Genomic DNA, 14,133 nt, shown 5'->3' with positions numbered 1-14,133 from the left:
TGTGGAACCAAGAGGAGACCAGTGTAGCCCAAGCACAGTCCACAGAAATCAGACCTGCAGTAAAAAAAAAAAAAAAAAAAAAAAGGTAGCCACTAAAACTGGAAGCCATCAGTTCTTAGGGACAAGAGTATGATTGATATTACACATAGCTCAAGGTCAAAGTCAAGGAGATTGACATGGCTTATAAAGGGATGTGAATGTACAGAGGACAGAGGCTCATGGAAGCCTCTGAGAGGATATAAATTAAGTAAGACTTCCTGGAAGAGGTCTTGAAGTTCTACAGGATCTAGAATACAATTCTACAACCCCCTATTTATGCAGAGAACCTAAATTCAATCATTCTCATGTTCCCGGCAAGTAAGGTAAATGAGTGGAAACTGTGGGAATACAAGAGGGCATGGTGGGGACTGGGAAGTACTAAGTGAAACATTCATGTCCCATCTGAAAGGACCTGCCACCCCTTAGGCACTGAGCAATTGTTGCCATGAAGATATCCTATCTTGGAGTTGTAGTGTCTTTTGATTGTTATTGTTTTATAGCTGGAAATCCACAATTTTCTATAAAATATTCTGAATTTTAAAAATCTAGGCAACTAATTTTATAAAACTGTTTATTCATTTGAAGTCTTCTTGATCTGGCCATTGGTTTACAATTTTTAGTTGCCATATAAAATAGTAGTTAAGACCCTAAGCTGAGGCAGTCTGCCTAGTTTTAAATCCTGGCTCTGGACACCTGGGTGGCTCAGTGCCTACCTTTGGCCCAGGGTGTGTTCCTGGAGTCCCGGGATCGAGTCCCACATCGGGCTCCCTGCATGGAGCCTGCTTCTCTCTCTGCCTGTGTCTCTACCTCTCTCTATGTGTGTCTCTCATGAATAAATAAATAAAATCTTTAAAAAAATAAATAAATCCTGGCTCCACTACTTCCTGGCTGTGTGATCTTGGGAAATGTCTTAATCTCTCTGAACCTCAGCAAAATGAAGATAATAGTTGCTCTGTAGTTGGTTGAACGGTGGCCCTCCAAAAGATATTCCATGTCTTCATCTCAATCCTTGGAATCTGTAAATGTAATATTATTTAGAAAAAGGGACTTTGCAAGTGTAATTAAGTTAAGGATCTTGAAATGAGACCATCTGGGATCCTGCAGGTAAGCTCTAAGTCTGATTTCAAGTGTTCTTGTAAGAGATAGACACGGGAGGGTGGATGTGAAGACAGGCAGAGATTGGTGTCTAGCCACCAAAAGCTGGACAGGGTATGGGACAGATTCAGTTGCCCCTACCAACACCTTGATTTCAGATCTCTGGCCTCTAGCACTGTGAAAAAAATTAATTTCTGTTGCTCTAAGTCACAAGTTGGTGGTCATTTGTTGTGGCAGCCACAGGAACCTAACACACCCTCCTTCCCAGAGATGTGAGGTTGAAATCAGATGCTGGCACATGGGGTAGACTTAGTAAAGGTTAACTCTTCCCCTTAATTAGTTATTTCCTGTTAGATGGTATGAATGTCACCCATCTGGTTGGTTATGGACAGAGGAGAAATTACCGTGAAAATAAGAAACTTCTGCCTCAGCTGCTCTCTTGCATGAACCCCTTACAAGGTATTCCTCATGTTCTGTTTCTGCAAAAATTGCAAAATTTGTATTCTTTTTTCCCAGACAGGCTGCCAAACTGTGTAAACTTCAGGGTCTGGCCCAGGTTGTTGGTCGCGAGGACTAAAAGCCTGGGCCCCTTGGTCTACCACCAGGCATTATTTATCAGGCACTTACTATGTACCAGGCACCATGAATCTGTTCAAACTCAGACCTGGAAGTGGAGGGAGAAGGAAGGAAAGATTGTGGTTCTTCACATCACCCTGATTTCTGCCCCAGCTCTGATGTTCCAAAAAGCCATATTTGTTTGTGTCTTGCCTCATGCCCCCAGAGACGTGAAGTGGATCTCAGGAAACATTCAATCAGTACAACTGCAAATTTCAAAAATAAAAGTGGAATCAGTTAAAATATTGACTTTAACAGGGGTTTTGTGGGGATCCCTGGGTGGCGCAGCGGTTTGTCTCCTGCCTTTGGCCCAGGGTGCGATCCTGGAGACCCGGGATCGAATCCCACGTCGGGCTCCCGGTGCATGGAGCCTGCTTCTCCCTCTGCCTATGTCTCTCTCTGTGACTATCATAAATAAATAAAAATTAAAAAACAAAACAAACAAACAAACAAAAAAACCAGGGGTTTTGTGGATGCAGTTGCCTCTGCCCCATCATCTATGAACACAAGTACAAGTCCGAAAGCCAGCAAGGGTGGGGAGGGTCCTGCACAGAGAGGAAGCACTGGGACCCCTGAATGCCACTGGTGCTCAGCAGCTGGGGTGTCAGAGGGGCTATATGGCGGTCGCTTGGACAGTGAAGTGGTCAAGGGTAAGGGTCCATGGGATGTGGATACTTGCTATGGAACTTGGATTTCACCTGTGGAAGCCAGGAGGCACTCAAGGGTTGTTAGCATAGTGGTGACAGGACCGGATTCACTGGTGGTACAAGGAGTCTTTCAAGACTTTACTTGTGTGATGTGCTTTCAGATCCTTGCAAGGCTCTCTGTTCTTCTTTTATACCTTCTCCTACATCTGGTTGTCTTACTTTTATGCCTCTCTCTACACCTGGTAACTCAGGGTAGCCATGTGACCCAAGCTAGATCATCATTTTCTCTCTACCAATGCTGAGTGTTATATGGCAGGGATGGGTGATGGTTAGAGTCAAGCTCTGGCAGTAGCCATGGGAGAAAGGCTCACCAGCTCTTACTTCCCAGGCCCCTGGAGCTACTCTGCTCCCTGTCTCTCTTGTGGCTCAGTTGTTGATCCTCAATTCTGTGAGCTCATTGTGTGCTGAAGGGAAAACCCATTTCTGCTATTTGTCATTAACCCTTGGGCTTATTTACTCCCAAACGTAACCCTTAATCTTCCCCTCCACACCTGGCTAATGATTTGACTCCACAGTCCATTAGCTAGTTTCATATTTTGTCATTTACTAGTAAATAAGGGCTGTAGGAAGAGAAGACTGGATACTTAGAAGTCATTTACCTGTTAGTGTTAACCCCTGATTGAAGGTGTATTTTGAAAGTTGTACAAAGACAAAGAGGGAGCATGGATGATGAGGAGAATATATCACTAGTTAAGAAAGGAAATAGAGGTTCCTAGAAAGCCCACTGAACAGATTTCAGATTTTTATCTAATGTTAATATCATCTTTTTTATATCCTTCTGTCTCTTATTTCCCTTTCCTGACAACCTCTGATCTTACCCAGAACTTCTGGGTATTTCTAAGAAATTCTAGATGGTCTCTAAGAGAAGGCTATATTTCAAATAACTTAGACTTCCATGCAGAGGGTCATGTCTTTCACATGTTTCTATAGGTGGACACTTCTAGGTCCAGAAAGCCAGCCATAACTCCCAACAATCAACTCCTTCGAGGATTAGTGCTTACACAGAGCTATGCTCACCACCTGCAAGGTTCACCCATTGGCCATAAGTTTTTCTTCTGAAATGAGTCTGAGAATCATCCACATTTATCCTTAAATTTTAAACATTTGAAAATAACAATCAAAGGAGCTTAAAGATTTTTCTGAGTAAAATGTGTCTAGGTGTCACAAGGAACACTTCTTCATTTGTGAGCCCCCCCATGCTGGATTATTTTTTCACTTTGTCATTCTCTCTTTGGAAATGTAAGGCCCTGAACTAGACAGCGAATGAATTCGAGATAGGGTTTAATCAATGCAGAACAATGCAGAACAATGTAGGCTTATCACTTCCTTTGATCTAGAACTTAAACTCGTAGTGATGTTACCTATTTGGTTAGCTTTCTAAATAGTAGCTTTGTTGCAAGTTTGGTTTATTCACACAAAAGGCAAGTAAGGAATTAAGAATGTAAATAGAAAAAAGTCATAAAAAGCTCACATGCTATGCCAGGGTAATTTTGACTTTTACCTACAGATGATGGAAAGCATGATCTATAGCTAAACTAGAACTTGAGTCCTATAGATGCTTTATTCCCAATCAAAATATAGGACTTTCCTTTTGCCCTGCCTGTGTCCTGGAATGGAGTCACTCCCTGCAGGAGCTCTCCACTAGGCAGCGGCTAGTCATCTGTGGTGTTGTCTTCCTCTGTCCAAGAAGATTCCCATTTCTTATTTTTGAGCATAGCTATATTCATTCATTCCATCTTTTAATTAAAAAAACAAAAAAACAAAAAACAAACAAACAAAGAAAAAAACCTGAAATGGAGAGTCTTGCATTTAACCCTGACCAATCTCACGATGTTGATTTTACTGTGGCCTTTGTCTGTCGAGGTCATTTTGAATTTTTATTCTGTCATTTACCCTATTTTCTCTCCCTCTCAGGTTTGTTTCACTTCAGATTTTCCCATAAGCCTTCTATGTTTTTCCCAAGGCAGAGGAGCCTGGCACAATTCAAGTACTTCAGAAATAAATAAATGTCAGGGAGGACCTGACTCCCTACTGGCCATGGAATTGTGGGATGTGATTCAAGTTACCAAGATTTCAAGGGGTGGAGGGATCCCAGATGATAAGTGGGTTACCCTTGGGAAATGTGAGTTCAAACAGAATTGCAAAGGCAGACTGATTTGGTCTCCTGCTAGGAGACCATTAACATGCTGAGGCCATGGGGGCCAGAGGAAAGAGTCATAAATGTAGGGGCAGAGTGAAGGGGCAGTGAAATTAGATGCAGCTACTCCCAAGTCCCCCAACTCTGCTATTACTCTTGGTCTAGCAAAAATCCTCTCTGCTTGCTCCCCCTTTATGCTACAGGGAACAGGAAAGTCAGCATTCTCCCTGTGCTGATGCCATTCATGGATTGAGAATGGCTTCCAGAGATCACTGCCCTGTTATATGTTATTGCCAAGCTGACCAGCTAAGGTCATCCACTCTGAAACCAAAATCACTTTTTATTTTTTAATGGTCTGGTGAGAGGTGCTGAGGAAATTCTCCACAATAAGATATAGCATCCAAACACTGTGGAAGTGGAAACTGCCCTTGGGCCAGTGTGGGGAGATCTGTGTGAGCCCTCATTCCTTTCTCACCAGGGCAACTCCACTTCTATGCACGCTCTGTGTGGGATTTCTGCATTGAATTTTACCTTAAAAATGGGTTCTGCATTTTAAAAAGGACTTGAAAATATCTGTTCCTTGGTACTTGGAAACTCAATCTGTCTCCTGATTTGTCTTTGGGTGGGAGCAGAGGAAGATAGATTATTTCAGGAAAATATTGACTCTGCCCATAGATAGCCCCTAGGTTCACCTGCAGGTAGATGTGTCACAGCCACATTTGTTATTTGCAAGAGAGAAAAACCTTCCTTAAGCATACTTAACAATAAGGAGCCTTCACTGGCTTATTTAATTGAAAAGTTCAAAGGCTAAATTGCTTCAGGCATGGCTGGATCCAAGTGCTCAAAGGCTATAATCAAATGGTTACCCCTCTTCTCGTCCAGCTATGCTTTCTTTAGTGTTGGTTTCTTAATTAATCATGTTCATATGACCAATTTCAAACCAACCATCTTGTTTAGAAGAATGCTAACTGGCCAACCTGGATCATATGTCCACATTTATGAGGAGGCCGATAAGTAGAGAAGGGGCAGTCCCTAAAAAGAAAAGAAAATCTGTTACTGGAATAAAAGGAAAGAATGTTGGTGGACAAAATGATAAAGTGTATCCAGTCAGAAAAAGAACAGAGATCCTAGAAATTAAGGCACACACATATATAATATAACATAAGGATGGGGACAGCATGGCTGATCAGTAAGGAAATCAGTGAGAAGCTACTTAGTAGCATTGATAAAACGGTTATCATATTGGGAGGGAAAAAAATGTTAAACTGAATCACTACCTCACACCATATACTACAAGTGAATTTTAGATGAATTAGGAACCCAAGTACCAAAGTAAAAACTTTTATGTAATACGTTGAGGAATATATTTCTCCATTTGGGGTAGAGAAAGATTTTCTTTTTTTTTTTTTAAGACACAAAAGCTCTAACTACTTTGTCAGAGACTGACAAAGTACATATAATTAAGAAACTCTATTGATCAAAAAGAGAAACATTAAAGAAAATGAAGATTCAAACTGTAAACTGTAATATATACATGCTATATATAACCAACAAAGGATTATAGTATCAAAATATAAAATGTCAAAATGTATAAAGAACTTTTACAATTCAATAACTGTATGATTAACAAACCAATGGAAAAAATAGGCAAAATTTATGGAAATACATATTATAAGTAAAAAAATATAAATTGAATGATGGGCATTATGAGAGGGCATATAGGGCACCTGGATGGCTCAGTGGTTGAGCCTCTGCCTTTGGCTCAGGTAGTGATCCTGGGGTCCTGGAATCGAGTACCCCATCAGGCTCCCTAGAGGGAACCTGCTTCTCCCTCTGCCTATAGCTCTGCCTCTCTCTGTGTCTCTCATGAATAAATAAACAAAATCTTTTTAAAAAATTTTTAAAAATCAAGGAGGGCACATGATGTCATGAGCACTGGGTGTTATACACAATTGATAAATTATTGAACACTACATCTGAAACTAATGATGTGCCATATGTTAGCTAATTGAATTTAAATTTGAAAATGATAAATACATATATTTTAAATTTAATTAATTAATAATTAATTAAGTTATGTAATTAATAAGCTTATGAAGCATTACTCAACCTCCTTGGTAATCAGGAAAATGCAGATCAAGGTCCTAATAAGATGTGATTTTATACTGATATAATTGATGACATTTTCAAAGTTTGACAATAACAAGTATTGATGTGGATGTGAAGCAAAAAAAAAATCATCTATACTGCTGATAGGAATGTGACTTGAACCATATTGGAGAAATAATTTAGTATTATGATGTAAATTTTGGCATTCATCTATCTTGGGAAGGAGCACTTTCACTCCTAGGTATAACCTTAAACAAATCTCTTATGTGTATCAGGAGCCATGACAAAGTGCTCATAAAGGTGCTGATTTTAATGGCGATCGAGAAATAATTCAAAAGCTTATTGACAGGAAAATAGATAAATAATTGGTGCTATATTTGGGCAACAGAATATTTTTCAGCTGTGGAAATAATTAGATGAGTTTACATAGAATGATATAGATAGATCTTAGCAACATAACATCAAGTGAAGACCACATACAGATGACACCTTTTCAATATAATTCAGTAACAACTGAAACCAAAAAAATGATACTTTCAGGCATAAATATATATATGATAAAACTGTGTTAAGAAAAACAAAACAAGGAAATGACAAATACAAAATTTAGGACAGATGTTACCTCAGGGTGAGAAGGACAGGGAAATGAACAGGGGAAAAGCAAATAATGGGTGCAAAAAGTTCTAGCCCTGCCACCATCCTCACTGGGAAGCTGCCCTGTGTAATCACGGGGTTTCATTATGTGGCCTGACTCCCATAGTGTGTAACGAACTGAGGGTTCTCATGTACCTAATTCCATGTTCCAGAGATCCATTTGGCTTTTAAATAGTAAGCTGAATATATGCATGTGAATTTGAAGGCAACGACCAGTACCAGAATGATAAAATTAGAAGTAATTGGTACATGGATGATATTTAAAGTCCTGGGAAAGACCAAGGAGAGAGCTGTGTGATCAACACCACTTAGAGACACAGCAGAGGAAGCAGAAACAACCAAGAAGGCCTGGCCTCTGAGGAAGGAGGAAAAACAGTAGAGTGCAGTGTCATGGAGTCTAAGAAAAGAAAAGTATCTGAAGAAGAAGGCAGTGGTTAACTGTGTCAGGAAGAGTCAGGTCCAAGAACTGATTGTTGAATTTGGCAATCTCAAGATCATGAGCGACCTTGAGCAGAGATATTCCTGTGAAATGGGAGAGACAAAAGCTCTCTATCCCTGGTACCACCACCTGGAGGCCGAGTCTTCTCATTTCTCTCCCTGGTGGCACCTTTGCCTCGGGATTGTTCCCCACTAGCCTGTTTTCACATGACCACCACACAGGCCCAACCATCTGTTGGTGCCACATCTTTATGACAGGGTCACTTCACAGTCAAACCCCAAACGACCTTTCTTGCCCCATGTCCCACAGCCAGCACTTATGTGCTGCCTACCTCCATGTGCATGGGACCTTCCACAGGAGACAGTTCCTCAGACTTTGCTTCTGGAACCATATAGTGTTCTCAGACTGTTCCTGGCCCTCATCCTCTTCTGCTCACCTGGCAGTATGTATAACCCACTGAGAGATGCGGTCACCTCACTTCCGATTCTGGCTCTGCCACTAATAAGCTTAGTGACTTGGAGTAAAGCCCTTTCTTACTCTGTGTCTCAATGTCTTAAACACTGAAATGAAGTGGTCTGGCCGAGGTGGTTTTGAGAGCCCTTCTACCTGGAATACTCTCTATTTCTAGGGACAGGGGTGTAGACTTATATACAGGACTCCTACCGCCAAACTTGAGGCCATTATCCTGTGCTAATTTGAAACTCATCTGGCCTCTGGCTGGTGAAGAAGACGTAGGAGTGAGGGGCACATGGTGAGAATCTCTGTGTGGGATCCACCTCGCTGAGTGGTTTCCCTCTGGCAGGTAAATTGGCCATCATCCAACATTGGCTGATGGACCCTCATTGAGCCAACATGGCCAGTTCCTGATTTCAAATACTTCTTTAGTTTGCAGAGTCTTTGGGGATTGAAGGATAGTTTTATTTTAAAACATTATTATGCGACAGTCAAAGTGTTCCTCATTCTGAAATGTCCAATGACGAATAGTTTTATTTTTATACCCACCATTTCCTTGCAAAGAAATTAAACAAATAAACAGATGCCTCCTTCTCTCATCTCTCTCTCTCTCTCTCTCTCTCTCTCTCTTTGGCTTGGGTCCACAGATAATACAGTGCTTTCTGCACCATCTGCTGGCTCTGTAAAGGTAATTAACAAATGCGCACTATTCCCAGATGAGGCTGGTTTATAAAGGACAAATCATGCCAGGCAAACAGGAGAGGAACAAAATAAGACCATGGCAGGCATGCTAGGCGGCTGAGTCCCATACTCCACTGGAGTGTGTTCTTACAGCCTCTTGTCAAATTTTAACTCCTGGAAATGAATTCAAATGGATTTAAGTAAGGAAATTGAGTATCACCCCTGCTGGGAGACCCTAATTAAGGACTGAGGACAATTTCAGGGTGTCCACTATTTTTATCTGTCAGATCTTATTTTCTGTTTTATTTATGGTATTATTATTAAAAAGGAGAAATAAAAACATATGTCAATGAAAGCTCAATATAGAATGTCGTCTGGGACACTGAACTTTGGTTTTGGAGGCAGACAGATTCTGTTGCTCACTAATTATCTGACCTTCAACCTGTCACTTTGCCCCTCTGAGACTTGGTCCCACATCTTCAAGTTGGGAAAATAGAAATACCAAATGTTTAGGGCTGCAAGAATGAATATGATAACAAATTCAGGTCAGGAGACTTACCTAGTGCCTGGCTAGCACTGTGCCTGTTGTAAGTGGTTGTTGTTAAAATTTTTATTTTCAGGTGAGGATCCATGACAGATGGCTTAATCCACCCTCAGCTGCAGGGGATTAATAACCCTTCTAGCAAGACCCACACACATACTAAAAGGGGCAGAAGCACTGTAAATAAAAGGAGAGCCTGGAGGAGTTGACCTTAACAGAGAAAGTAAGACTTATAAAGATGGGGGGGGGGGGGGGTGTGGGCAGAAAATGCAACTACAACCTATACATATTTAAAATACATATAAATCAACAAAGGAAATGCTCATTTGGACTAAGATTGAGGATTGGAGTAGGAGATGTATGGAAATTTTAAAAGTGAAACAAAATTAAAAGATGTATTGCAGTAAGATGGGTCTGGAATTCAACTGCAAAAATAGAGAATTGTCTCCCTGGAAATGAGGAAGGTCTTATGTTGCATGCTTAAAGTTAGATTGGACTAAATAAGAGATGGTTGTCAATAATCTTACAGAAGCTATGAAAAGAGAAAAGTGTGATGATGGTGATGATGAAGATGAAAAACGATGATGAAGATGGTGATGGTGATGATGATGATGGTGATGATGGTAAAGATAGTGATGATGATGATGGTGAAGATGGTGATGGTGATGATGATGATGGGGATGGTAATAACTACTTCTTTGTTTTCTCAGCTTCTGACTAGTTAAGTCCGAGTTCAAGAAACTTGTTTCTAACTTCCCAGAGTAAAAACCCCCAGATAATGTTGTTTTATGCGATTTCTGGGGCTGCTCAAGGCAAAGTTCAAAGGCTAGTTTCTTGTTTCCCAATGGCCACAAAAGATGTCCATAGCCTGTAAAATGAAGACATCCACAGTCCACAGTCCCCTCCCTCACTGATGGCTAGAACTTGATATTTCTGGAGGAAAAGAGCCTTAATAAATATCAAAGTCACCCACACTTGTCACTTATGCCCAATCTCTTAAGATGACAATGTGCTGAGGGACACCTGGCTCATTGCCAGACTAGCCACCAGCCCAAACTGAAAGAACAAAAGATACCATTGCTTATTTAAGGGACTTTGTCTTCTTCCTACTTGACGGGCATCAATATTGACATTCTCCTTGGCAACAGCAGGGAATTCAGAGCACGGTGACCTAAATGCATCCAGTCCTTCCTTTGAAATGCAGCTCTGATTTCACCTCTTCCATGATGTGTTCCCCAAGACCATGGCCAACCATAGAGAGATGCATGTTCCTCCCCTTGTCCCACCTTAGGCCAGGGGCATCCTGATATCATTGTTCATCAGGTCAATTTCCTCATAACAGAAGTAATAATTATTTTTTTAAGTTTAAATTTAATTAGCCAACCTATAGTACATCATTAGTTTCAGATGTAGTGTTCAATAATTTACCAGTTGCATATAACACCCAGTGTTCATCACATCATGTGCCAATTATAGTAGACATTACAAAGGTTGTGTTGATTAATTGGGCATGTGATGGCTCAGAGAGGCTTCCTGTAGAGAAAACCCTCAATTTTAAGGCAAGAGCAGGGTTTTCCTAAATTGAGGAAGGGGAAAATGGAATCGAGCATATGGACCTAAGGAAGACTTGACGAGTGGCGCCATACCCATGGTCCTGTTTGCTGGGCTGGTCTGTGCAGGGGACCATTGAAATGGTTTGCAAGGAAAGATCACAAAGGGTTTTGCATGCCACAGCAAAGTATTTAGGCCTTATCTTCTCGGCAAAGGAAGTGATTTAGAGGATTTAGAGCTTTAACCAGCAGTGGCATGATTGTATCTGTGCTTAAAAGATTCACTCTGGTGGTCATGGAAAGAATGGACTAGAGAATGGCAAGGGAAATGAGGGTGCTGGTTTTTTTTATTTGGTTTTTTTTTTGGGGGGGGGGGGGTTGCTGGTATTTAAATCACCTCTGAGAAATGATAGAGACCTGAATTAAAGCAGCCACATGGATGGAGAGAAGGAAAGAGGTGTGAGAGGAGGGGGTATTTGCTCATTGGTAGGCTAGTTGACAGAAGAAAAGTTTCTAGGCTGGAGCCATGCTTAGCATTTTGACTATGCCATTTAGTACCTGGATGACCTTGGGTTCATTTCTCCTGATGAGCTTTGGTTTTCAAATCTCTGAGACAAGATTGTTCTAAAGGTTAAATAAAATAACAAAGATAAGGAAACTAGCCAGTACCTTGAATATAGAAAGCACTCACAGGGCAGTGCCACTATACCAGGAACAATGAGAGGAATCTCAAATGATGTCATCTGAGATGACGTCCAAGCTGCCTGCCCACCGCCATATTTGCTCATGTCTGGAATTCCTCTATTAACCAGGGAGACATTTAAGGACAGACTTTTCTCATTCCCTTCTGCATGCCCAGTGCCTATTGATGCCATAAATATGTTTCTTGAATTGAACTTCATTATTGAATTTAATGGGGTCACTTTGGGATGGGGGGCAGGAGGAAAAAAGTGTCAGGGTGGTAATCTAGTGCTTGGAGAATGATTATGCATTTTTCACAAACACGAGCTTGCTTGACATGGCAGATCGGTTAGGGAAGACAGTGCCGTATTCTCCTGATTTTACAAACGTGAATCAAAGCTCTGAGGGGGTGAGACAGTTGTGTGAAGTTGCCTTCCTGAGCAGCTGCCCTGCTGGGAGAGCTGCTTGGAACCTAAGGACGCAGCCTCTGGGACAGGCACCCCCTAGCCCAGCAGCACTCTGCAGCTCTGGGCCTCCGAAGAGGAGGCAGTAGCTTCTTTAACAGTTTTCTAATGGGCATCATCCCACCCCCACCCGCCACCCCCCCGCAGCTGGGCCTGGCTGCTGTTTGCAGAGCGTCCAGATGCTGAAATTTGAGCTGAAAATCCTACAAACAGCAGCAGCGGACACAAGACAAAAGCCGGGCATTTCCGGAGCACAGGGGGGAAAGCATGGCCAGGATATGACACTGCTGAGATCTTCAGCTGTAAATGGACTACAATACAATCTAGGCCCCCTCTTCCACAGCTGTTGTCAGCTTTCTTCCCTGTTCATAACCTTGAAAGGACATTCTAATATGTATGGCAACAAGTCCAAGATACCCTGGCCTGGCAATGGAGACCTCCCCTGGCCCAGCTTACCTTTTCTTCTCCTCCTTGTCTGCTCTTTCACCATTATAGGCACTGGTTCTTCTAGCCAGAGTCCGGATGGCCTGAGGCTTTCCCACTCCTGAGACTGCCTGTGCCTGCAGTGTCTAACTCTGAGGCCAGGTAAAGTTGAATTCAAGCCCAAACTCTGATATTTATTAGCTACATGACCTTAGGCAGGTTGGCATCACTTCCCCAAACCTCAGTCTGTTCATCTTTATGAAGGACATAATAATCCCTTCCCTGCAGACTTGTGCAGCGAGTTCGGTAAGCAAGCAGAGGCTGAGTATGCTCATGGACTGAAGTGCTCAGTACTATTAACCCACACCCTCAGAGGACCCTTCAAGACCAGCCTCACCCCATGTCCCCGATCATCACACAAAGCAATCTCCCTTCCTTCTGCTTCATAGAAAGATAAGAACAGGTAAGATTTATTAAGAATTTACAAGGAGCCCAGTACTGTGTGCATAGATGATCTTGGCTAATACGCACCACAGCCTTAGGAAGTAAGTATCTTATTCCCAGCATGTTATAGTCTTAGAAACTAAGACTAAGCAAGACTCAATCACTTACCTGGGAGAGGGTGAATTCTCACCTAGGCATTCTGATTCAAGGCCCTACTCTTACCTGCTATGCTAAGCTAGGTCTGAGACGTCTATGTCCTAAAGGGACATGCCTCTGAGATATACCCTAGAGTGCCCCATACTATGTGTTCGCCTCAGCAGATGCTTCTGGAGGCCTTATCACACACCAGCAGGGAGCACAGAGAACAAACATGAATAAGGCAAGGTCTGGTCATAAGGAGCTCAGAGTCTATTGAGAAGGATATTGGACCACAAACCAATGGCAATCAACTTTGCGGTGTGGCACTTGGGCTTGGATGCAAGTGTGGTCAAGTGTCAACTCAAGTGCCAAGGGTCAACGTGGTCACATATCTTCCCATTCGATGCCTTTCTCAAGAATTGACATCTCTGGATTGTCCCTTATCTTTCAACTAATTTTTTCCTTCTTCACTCATCCTTTGAGGGGGAGGAGTTTGTCTTACACTCTTGGGCTGCTCTAATAAAATACCATAGACTGGGTGGCTTAAGCAACAGATGTTTATTTCTTACAGTTTTGGAAGCCAGGAGCCCAAGACCAAGGTGTCTGCAGATTCAGTTCCTAGTGAGGGCCCTCTTCCAGCCTCACAGCCACCTTTTCACTGTGTCCTCACATGGCAGAGAGAGGACTCTCTGGACTAACTGTTCTTCTTCTCCTAAAGTTACTAAATGCAACATGGGGCCCATGTTCATGACCTCATCTACTGCCCTAAGGCCTCCATCTCCAAATACCACCACATTGGGAGTTAGGGCACCAACATATGAATTTGGGAGTGGGGCACAGAACCATCCAGTCCACCAAAGAGGTCTTTAATATAACTGAGTGATTGGACTGGATCTTGCTGGCATACTAGCACAGTGAAGTTATACAGAGACAGGAAGTAACAAGGGAGATATCTCTTAGTGC

General features: G+C 42.1%; 1 long non-coding RNA gene across 1 annotated transcript in view; it reads right to left on the bottom strand.

The window, feature by feature from the left end:
* The window catches only part of LOC119870836, a 28,519-nt gene extending 15,780 nt beyond the window's left edge, over nucleotides 1-12,739 (bottom strand). The window contains exon 1 of the long non-coding RNA XR_005356394.1: nucleotides 12,622-12,739. This is a non-coding gene — a long non-coding RNA (uncharacterized LOC119870836). The remainder of the gene's footprint in view (nucleotides 1-12,621) is intronic.
* Nucleotides 12,740-14,133: the final 1,394 nt, after the last annotated feature.

The sequence above is a fragment of the Canis lupus genome, chromosome 3, assembly GCF_011100685.1.
Source record: "Canis lupus familiaris isolate Mischka breed German Shepherd chromosome 3, alternate assembly UU_Cfam_GSD_1.0, whole genome shotgun sequence".
Classification (NCBI taxonomy): domain Eukaryota; kingdom Metazoa; phylum Chordata; class Mammalia; order Carnivora; family Canidae; genus Canis; species Canis lupus.
The sequence above is the reverse complement of the archived record's forward strand: the minus strand, read 5'-3'. Positions and strand labels throughout refer to the sequence as shown.